Consider the following 9,820-nt stretch of genomic DNA (forward strand, 5'->3'; position numbering starts at 1 on the left):
GCAAATGCCACTGGTTGTTAAGTGTAACTTTTCCCATTGCCCCAGAATTGGCAATAGAACCCAGACAGAGGACAAAAGAGTATCAAATGTCTTTCTCAAGATAGTCACCAAGATGTGGGGGCACCTCAGGACTTATTAAGGGGCAACCAGACCAGCTCTCCTATACCCAATAGACCCCCTCTAAATAAGCAGGTGATGTGGGGAGACTTTGGAGTTGAGGAGGAGGAGGCAGATAGTGCTCTGGCTTTTCCCTCCCCTGGGAAGGGAGGAGGACTCCCACTCCCCCAATTCAAGCCAAATGAGGAGGCTGCAGGAGAAATCTTGGAAAGCAGGGGTGTAATGCAGAGAGATCAGCACCTCATTCCCCAGCTGGAGTCTGCTTAGTCTCACCTGCCCCTGGTGCCACTTTTTTTGTAGAGAAGAACTAGGGAAGGATGGCCCAGCAGAGAAAGGACATGTGGCACAGTCTGCACCCACTAGCAAGCAGGGTGGGGGAGCTTTCTGGAAGCCAAAGGGATACCATGGGAGGGAGACGTCTTGCGGCTCCTCCACCAAAGAGGGGACTGACCCATTGAGGGGCCCGGAGAAAAAAAAGGTGGGGCCGGTGAGCAATGGGAGTCAAAGCAGGCAAGTGGAGCAGGCCTCGGGAATGTGGGGGACAGGCCTCTGAAGTACCCCCCAAGGACATCCACCTGCACCCCATGCCAGAGCCACCAACTGGACACCAGTGACACGGAAGTCCCTGGTGGCCAGTTGGGGAGATGGCCTGAGAAATGGCATTGGCCACTGGGGGAACCCCAACAGGAAGCTATTAGGGAAGAGACCCTGTCCCTGTCCCTGTCCTCCTCCAGCCCAGCCCACCATCCTGTCCCCACACTCCTCCCTTGCCCCTAGTCAGGCCTGAGCTAGAGGAGGACAGGGTGTTCACTCAGAGGCGAGGTGGAGTTTTCAGCTGGGCCAGACTGGCCTGGACTTCCTCATACTCCAAAGTGACCAGCAGTCCATGGACCCACCTGAGGTATTGTGACGGGACAGGGAAGCGTGAGTCCAGGGCATGTCTGATGGTGGCGATGGGAGAAGAAAACCACTCAGATCTGTGCCCGGATGAGCTCAGCCCGTCCAACACACCAGTGGCCCCGAGAAGTGAAGCTAAGGCCAGAGCGCTCACTTCCAAATCCGTTTTTCTTATTGGCTTTGAAATCTCCTTTTTCCTCGTCACGGCTCTTTTTAAACACATAGCTTCCCCAGGGACAGCGTAGAATTGCTCTTGTGGGTTGAATCATGTCCCCTCTCCCACCAAAAAAAAAAAAAAAAAAAAAAAAAATGTTGAAGTCCTTACCCCACATAGCTTCCCCAGGGACAGCGTAGAATTGCTCTTGTGGGTTGAATCATGTCCCCTCTCCCACCAAAAAAAAAAAAAAAAAAAAAGATATGTTGAAGTCCTTACCTCCAGTACCTCAGAATGTGACCTTATTTGATTTTTTGCTTTTTGTTTTTTGGGGTTTTTTTTTTGGCAGCTGGCTGGTAGGGGATCCAAACCCGTGACCTTGGTGATACCAGCATCATGCTTTCCCAAGTGAACTAAGCGGCCAGCCCCAAATGTGACCTTATTTGAAAAGCGTGTCCTTGCAGATATAAGTAATTAGTTAAGACAAGCTCACACTGGAGCAGGTGGGCCCCTAATCTGATATGACTGTGACCTTGTAAGAAGACAGACATGTGAAAACGGAGAACACCCTGTGAAAACAGCAGAGACTGGAGTTATGCAGCTTCAACCCGAGGAAGGCCAATCTGCCAGTAAACACCAGAAGCTTGGAAGAGGCGAGGAAAGATCTTCCTACAGCTTTCAGAGGGAGTGTGGCCCTCCTGACAGCTTGATTTCAAACTTCTGGCCTCCAGCACTGTGAGAGAATGCATGTCTGTTGTTTTTTTTTTTTTTAAAAGATGACCGGTAAGGGGATCTTAACCCTTGACTTGGTGTTGTCAGCACCGCGCTCAACCAGTGAGCCAACCGGCCATCCCTATATGGGATCCGAACCTGCGGCCTTGGTGTTATCAGCACCGCACTCTACCGAGTGAGCCACGGGCCGGCCCCATGTCTGTTGTTTTAAGCCACCTAGTTTGTGGTACTTTGTTTTGGCAGCCCTAGGAGACTAACATAGTTGCAAAGACCGTCAGATTCTGCCTGAAAGATCTGACACATCCCTGGAGGAGGAGCAGGCTCAGGGGGAGATGTCATGATAAAATTTGAAATAATTGATAAGAATTGATATTTATTGCTTAATAAATGTGCCTACTATGTGCTGGGCCCCATTCTAAGCCCTGCAGATGTGTTAACCCAAGCAAATGGGTACCACTATAAGTCTGTTTTACAGATAAAGAAATGGAGGCACAGAGAGGTGATGTTATTAGCCCAAGGTCACACAACTAGTAGTTATCAGCGCCAGAATTTGAACCCAGGCTGTCTGGCTTCCAGGCTGAGGCTCTGAACCACCACACCATCAGCCTCAACAAAATAACCTAGTAGTCAGGGTTATAACTGGAGGCTGTATAAAATACTGTGGGAGCCCCAAGGTGGCAGTCGGAAGGGTGTGTGTATCTCTGGGCTCTTCTCGCCTCTCAGAGCCTCTGTGTTCTCATCTATAAAATGGGGGTGAACAAGCCACCATCTCACAGGGCATAACATGCTTGTAATGTGGCTGGCACAGAAGGGAGTCCATTATGCCACCTGCCCCGAGCCCGTAGGCTGTGTACATTATCTCTGTCACAAACACCTTCATGGTCAGAGGCAAGGATGCAGAGCAGGGATACGTGTGCTTGTGGGTGTGGGGTGGGATCTTCACATCAGATTCTTTTTTTTTTTTTTTTTTATAAAAGATGACCGGTAAGGGGATCGTAACCCTTGACTTGGTGTTGTCAGCACCACGCTCAGCCAGTGAGCGGACCGGCCATCCCTATATGGTATCCGACCCCGTGCCCTTGGTGTGATCAGCACCACACTCTCCCGAGTGAGCCACGGGCCGGCCCCTTCACATCAGATTCTGTTGCCTCATACAATTAGACTTCAGTCACTCATTCTCTGGGTATTTATGAAGTACCTAATATGTACCAGGCACTGTTCTAGGAGCTGGGGCTTCCCCAGTAAGCAAGAAGATTAAATCACTTGCCCTTATGCAGGGAGGCAGACAGTACATGAGGTCATTTCAGACAGTGATAAGTGCAGTGGGAGAAATAAAATTGGTATATAATCAGCGTGGGCTGATATAACAAAATTCTATAGACTGGGTGTCTTAAACAACAGAAATTTATTTCTCACAGCTCTGGAGACCGCATGTCCAAGATCAAGGTGCCAGCAGCGTTGGTTTCCTCTGAGGCCTCTCCTTGGCATGTTCTCCCTGTCCTCATGTGGCCTTTCCTCTGTGCACGCTCGTCCTTGGTGTCTCTTCCTCTTCTTTTAAGGACACCAGTCATATTAGATTAGGGCTCAACCCTAATGGCCTCATTTTATCTTACATCTTTAACAACCTTATCTCCAAATACAGTGCCATTCTGAGGTACTAGTACTTCAAAATTTGAATTTGGCAGGAGGGGACACAATGTAATAAGAGGTGCTGGCATATGGTGATGAAGCAGATGCGTCCCCCCCAACCCCCACCAAGGAGGTCTGAGTCCAGGCAGGCCAGTAAATAGAGGATTTAATCTACTGTAATCATTCCTGAGGCTGAGGGCATAAGGGGGATCCTGGGGCCCAAGACTGCCTTATCTAGTTAGGTCAGGTGTCTCCAGCAGGGCCATTGGATTCGAGACTTGAGGATGCATTGCATTCTAGATGGAACTGTGTGGGCAAAAACCTAGAGAAATGAAAGGGCTGCAGGTGAGCCTAGCTAGGCTGGGGGACACGGGGCTGGGCACCAACAGAATCTGCCACACCAAACGTCCGTCCCTGGGAGCTGACTAAGGAAGTTATGCTCAAGCCAAGCAGTGGAATATTATGCAGCTCTACGAAAAAATGAGCAGCCCTCTCTCCAGATATGAAAAGATCTCCGAGATATGTTAAGTAATTAGAAACATGTCCATAATAAGCTACCATATGTGTAAAAAGGTGGTGGTGGGAGGTGGTGTGCAAATAAGACTATGTAATTGGTTTTGCTTACACTTGCTGAAAGAAATTCTGGAAGGCTGGCCCGCGAGCTCAGTTGGTTAGAGAACAGGCTTATAACACCAAGGTCACAGGTTCGGCTCCCTGTACTCGCCAGCTGCCAAAAAAAAAAAAAACTCTGGAAGGATACACAAGGAACTGAGACCCATGGTGGGTGATGGGAGCTAGACAGTGAGGGAGATGTGGGCATGAGACTCATTTCACTGTGTGCGTTTTGGATTTGGTTTTTGAAGCCTGTAATTGTATGACCCATTCTAAACAGTTCACTGGCAAGAGTAGCAAGATTGCAGAGGCTGAGGGTGCTGTCGCAGTTACTGTACGAGACACGTCATGGCTGTGCGGTTCATGACAGCCATAAAACCCACTTAAGCACCTCTCAGGGCCAACACTAAGTGTCACTTAGCAGTATGATGCAACCCGGCCCAGGGATTTCCAACCCCGGCCTGGGGGTTTCCAGGAGACAAGGCCACCTCCCTCGGCACAGATGCAACTTTCATGAACCTTAAAATAAACTTACCCTTACAAGAATAGCTTCAACTCCCTTTATGAAAGAAACACCTGGCAACCGACCCAGACTGAATACAGGTGTAAGAAAAAAGAAGGATTCCCTCAACTCTGAGGGTGGTCTGTGGACAGAGACCCTCCTGGTCAGTCAGTCCTCCGACCCCCTGACTATATCTGGCCCACCCCACTGGCTTGCTCCCACTATCCGTCCTGTAGGAGCCCTGCCAGAATAAATGCCTTGAACTTCAGACAGTGTCTAAGACTCATCTTCAACATGAATCAAACAAAACGAGCAAAGTCGCTCCTGGGGAAGCTGGTAACTAGGACCACCCACCCCCTTCCCCCCCTCCCCCCAGCCCCAAACATGACAGTTGTTTGTTATACAGGCAGTAAGGAGCCGTCTAAGGAGGGATCTAAAAGTGGGGAGGAGATGTGTGTGACACGACCAGACTTGTGAGTGGCCAGTGCAGAGAGTGATTCACAGGGCCAGGACCCAAGCTGGGATTTGCCACATGGGGGGAGGCAGGTGTGACCATCCAGCAAAGTGCCTGGCCACTGATCCAGGGCAGAGACGATGGGCGTGGGGTGGGGGGACGGTCAGAAGGCAGAGCTAATGAGGCCTCCACAGGGGGGCAGGGGTGTCAACCAGTTCCTTCTCCCACAGAAGAGATGTGAATGTCAAACCCTGAGCCCTGCCCAGCCACACTGGCCCCTGATGAATCCCCACTCTCTCCGATGGCCAATCATTAGTCTTCCTGTGTGCTGTCCCCTAACTGCTGAGAGATGACGTGTCTGAGGCTGTCTTCTTGCCATGGCTGACAAATGCCTGGCTGAGCAAGAGCTCGGGGGAGGACGGATGGAGTCCTGTTCAGCTTCCCTCCTCCCAGATCCCGGGCCTCGCTGCTCCCATGGGCTTTGGAAAACCAACAAAGCCTGGTGCTTAATGAGGCCACCCAGCCATCCATCACGCAAGGCCAGTGCAGTGTGACGAGGGCAGACCTAGCAGACGACATCCAGGCCAGCATCCCTGAGTCAGAGCAGGGCGAGGGTGGGGAGGGCTTGGCTTCGTGCAGTTAAGTCTGGGCTGCGTGCATGTCCACGCCTCTCCTAGCTGTGAGTTCCTCACCGAAACAGGGATAATGTTTTGGTGGCAGACATCGCAAGTTACAACTCCGTACGCACACGCTCTACTTCCTTACTAGTAGAACTGCAGTTTTTTTCAGGGTGGGGAGGAAAGTTATCACTGAAAAACTCACTCCTCCAGCTTCCTTTACAGCAGGGGCCAACATGTGACCCAGTTCTGGAAAATAAAGGAAGACAGAGCCATGGGGGGCTTTAAAGATGGGGTGCCTTGAAGTGCAACAAGAGGGTAAAAGCCACACCCCAGGGGTAATGGAGAGGGAAGATCAAAAGTGTCTGGGTCCCCGGCAACTTCATAAAGCCACCAACTTCCTGGGGCTGTCATATCCGGACTTCTGGTTGGGAAGGGTTGGGGTTTTAACACCTCCTCCTCCAGGAGAATGGAAGGTGAGGCTCCAGACCCTGTGAGAGCCTGGGAGCTGGAACCAGGCTTTCTTAGGAAAAAGCTGGAAACAAGCTGTTTCTTCCTTGAATGTGAATGCAAGAAACTGTCCAACAACCATGGGTTGCATCCTGGAAGTGAGTTTGCTGCCCTGAGCCATGGAAGGAAAAAAGATCATCCAAGATCAATTTAAAAAAATAAAAAAGAAACTCAATAGATGGGTTGACAGCAGTCTGGTATTAGTTTACTAGGGCTGACGAAACAAAATGCCGCAGACTGGGCAGCTTAAACAATAGAAATTTATTTTCTTACATATCTGGAGGTTAAAAGTCCAAGATCACAACGTTGGCAGGTTTGGTTTCTTCTGAGGCCTCTCTCCTTGGCTTGCAGATGGCAACATTCTCACTTTGTCCTCATGTGGTCTCTCCTCTGTGTGCCCTCATCCCTGGTGTCCCTTTGTACGTCCAGATCTCTTCTTATAAGGACACCAGTCAGATTGGAATAGGACCCTGCCTAACAGCCTCGTTTTAACTTAAGCACCTCTTTAAAGGCCTTATCTCCAAATACAGTCACATTCGGAGGTACTGAGGGTTAGAGCTTCAACATGTGGATTTTAGGGAGGACACAATTCAGCCCATAACATCTGGACATAGTTGAAAAGAAAATGTTACTTAGAAGACCTATCTGAAGCCATCACCCAGAGTACAGCCCACAGAGAGATAAAGAAATGTGAAATATAAAAGAGAAGTTAAGATGGAGGATGAAATAAAATGATTCATCATATATCTAACAGGATGTACGATAGGAATAGAAATCCCAATAAAACACAATAAAGAGAACATGGGAAAGGCAATACATAAAAATATAATATATAAGCATTTTTCAAAATTGGAGAAAGCTCTGAGTCCACACAGAGAAAAGTCATAGTTCAGAGTGAGATAAAAAGAAAGCTACACTTAGGCATGTCTAATTGTAGTTGTGCAACATTTAGGTAAAGGGAAAACCTTGAAAGCTGCCATAAGGGGGAAAGAGACAGATTCCTTCAAAGAAATGGTTAGACTTCCAATCAGGGACAATAGGAGCCAGAAAAGAGTGGAATAATATCTTCAAACACAGTGAAAAAAAATACTTGTCAGTCTAGATTCTAAACCTAGCTAAACTGTCATTGAAGAGTGAGGCCAAAATAAACATATTATCAGACATCTGTGATTAAGAGAGTTTACTACCGGGCCGAGCCCGTGGCACACTCGGAAGGGTGTGGCGCTGGGAGCGCGGCAGCGCTCTCGCCTTGGGTTCGGATCCTATATAGGGATGACCGGTGCGCTCACAGCGCTCACTGGCTGAGCGCGGTGCGGCCGGTCTCAAAAAGGACAAAAAAAAAGAAAAAAAAAAGAGAGAGTTTACTACCCATAGGTCCTCACTGAAGGAATTATTAAAGGATGCACTTCAGCAAGAAGGAAAATGAACCCATAAGGAAGAAATGGAATGCAATATGGTGGCAAATTTAAGTAAGTTTTAACTGTAAAAAAAAACAAAAAACCAACAAAATGCCATGTTTTATAAACAAGACGAAACTAAAATACCAACCAATAGCAAAGAAGCTGGATGAGGACATTCAGGAGAATGGTAATGCATTCTGAGATTTTTTAAAACCAATTTTAGACTTCGTTAGAATCTATAAAGTTAAGTACAAGTTGAAAATTCAAGTTTAATCACTAAAATAGTATGTTTTAGATTGATGAAAAATTAAAGATGGCCATAAATTCTTTGTTACTGCTCCCATTGCAGGGTCTAATTCCCCACCTTTGAATCTGGGCTGGCCCTGATTGTTTTGTCCAAAGGAATGCAGAAGTAACACTGTGAAACTTCCAAAACCGGGCCTTTAAAATCTGCAACTTATGCCTTCAGCTCTGAATGTTCTTTCTTGGAACTTATCCACCATGCTGTGAGGAAGCTCAACCAGCCATGTGGACAGGCCCACATAGAGGAGAACAAAGGCCCCTAACCAACAGCACCAGTTGAGCTCCAAGATGGTGGCCAGCACGAATTGCCAGTCAAGTTACTGACACTTTTTGGTCCCTTTAGTTGTCTTAATACCACAGCCACAGGAAGCAGGAGAATTGATAATAAATTGTTGTTTTAAGCCAACAAGTAGAATGGTTTTAATGCTATAATAGATACCTGAAACAAAATAGAAATAACATTTATAACTTCCAAGTGAATAGATGATAATAACAAAATAGAGAAAATTTAATCAATTCAAAATGAAGCTCCAAAAAAGAAAAATTAAGAAGCAAAGAGAAAACAATATTTTAAAATTTCAATTTTTTTAAAAAAAGAAAAATAAAATGGCTTGGGTTTGAACCCCTGCCCCATCACTTACTAGACATATGGCCTTAATAAAATTATCCAAATTCTCTGAGCTTTTTTGTCTCTATTTAGTTTTCCTTTTGTATCAGGCTAGTATAGAGATCAAACCCTTGACCTTCATGTTATCGGCACCATGCTCTAACCAACTGAGCTAACTGTCCAACCCCTGTTATCCCCATTTTTAAGTGGGTATAATAATTTCTAGAATTAAGTACGGAATGTATGTAAAGCACTTTGTAGGAGCTCAGTAAGAGGTGACCATTGGGGCTGTCCTGTGGCTCACTTGGGAGAGAGTGGTGCTGATAACACCAAGGCCACAGATTCAGATCCCTATATAGGGATGGCCAGTTAGCTCACTTTGGAGAGTGTGGTGCTGACGACACCAAGTTAAGAGTTAAGATCCCCTTACTGGTCATCTTTAAAAAACAACAAAAAAGGAGCTGGCCTGTGGCTCACTCGGGAGAGTGCGGTGCTGATAACACCAAGGCCACGGGTTCGGATCCCATATAGGGATGGCCGGTTAGCTCACTGGGTGAGCGTGGTGCTGACAACACCAAGTCAAGGGTTAAGATCCCCTTACCAGTCATCTTTTGAAAAAAAAAAAAAAATGTGACCATTATAGTTAGCATGAAGACAGTGATAGCTAGAAAGCTAGAAAGATGGATGACACATGAGAGAGTGTCCTCTCTACCATCACGTGTTCAAAATGTGGTAGAAATTCCAAAGACCATCAGAACCTCTGGGCCTTTGCCTTATCCTCACTAACGAAGCATGAAAAGGTGTGAAACTCAGAGTCCTTCTGCACAGCCTGGGTTGGCCCCTCAGGGATGACAATGGCCCTCCTCTACTTGCAGTGACCCCTGAGGGTCACTAAGGACCTGGGCCAGGCCCTCCAGGCCAAGACTGGCTCACTGTCCAGCCTGTGTAGGACTTCCTACAGCCTGTAGGACATCTAGTTCCACAGCTCAGCCTGGAAATTTAGAACAAGAGAGTGAGCTCCTGCAGGGCTGTATCAGATCCGTCCCACTCACCTGAGCCTTGGAAAGGTTAGGTGGTGTCATGTTCACCCCTGAGTGCTCGGCACCAACCACCTGGCACATAGTAGGTAGAGGAACAGACAGCTGTAGATGTTGCCATCCACCCCTTTTCTATTAACCTCAATCTCACCCCAATCTCTCCCACTCCTCCCCACTCTCCAGGCATTGACTCCACCCCCAACTCCAGGGCTGAGCATGTGACTCACACGCGTCCAGTCACATCATGAC

The sequence above is a fragment of the Galeopterus variegatus genome, unplaced genomic scaffold, assembly GCF_000696425.1.
Source record: "Galeopterus variegatus unplaced genomic scaffold, G_variegatus-3.0.2 Scaffold386, whole genome shotgun sequence".
Taxonomy (NCBI): domain Eukaryota; kingdom Metazoa; phylum Chordata; class Mammalia; order Dermoptera; family Cynocephalidae; genus Galeopterus; species Galeopterus variegatus.